Here is a 303-nt window from a genome sequence, read left to right as displayed (position 1 = left end):
TTTTTTGTTTATAATGCTTTTTTTTCTTCCTTTTGACTCCTTTTCAGATTTCAATTGGATTAATCATGTTTCTTTCCCTGTCTAATGTCTTTCAGTTAATATTTTTTTATACAAGATCTTTAGTTATAATTGATATACAGTAAACTCTACATTTATAAAATGTGCAATTTGATAAGTTTGACATATTTATATGTGCAAGATATTTCACAAAATCAGGATAATAAACACATTCTACACCCTTAAGTTTTCCCCAAGCCCCTTGGTGGTCCTTCCCTCTTGACCTTTTCTGCCCAAGAAACCTTC

The sequence above is a fragment of the Propithecus coquereli genome, unplaced genomic scaffold (assembly GCF_000956105.1).
Source record: "Propithecus coquereli isolate 6110/MARCELLA unplaced genomic scaffold, Pcoq_1.0 Scaffold121, whole genome shotgun sequence".
Classification (NCBI taxonomy): domain Eukaryota; kingdom Metazoa; phylum Chordata; class Mammalia; order Primates; family Indriidae; genus Propithecus; species Propithecus coquereli.
Note: the sequence above shows the minus strand (reverse complement) of the source record.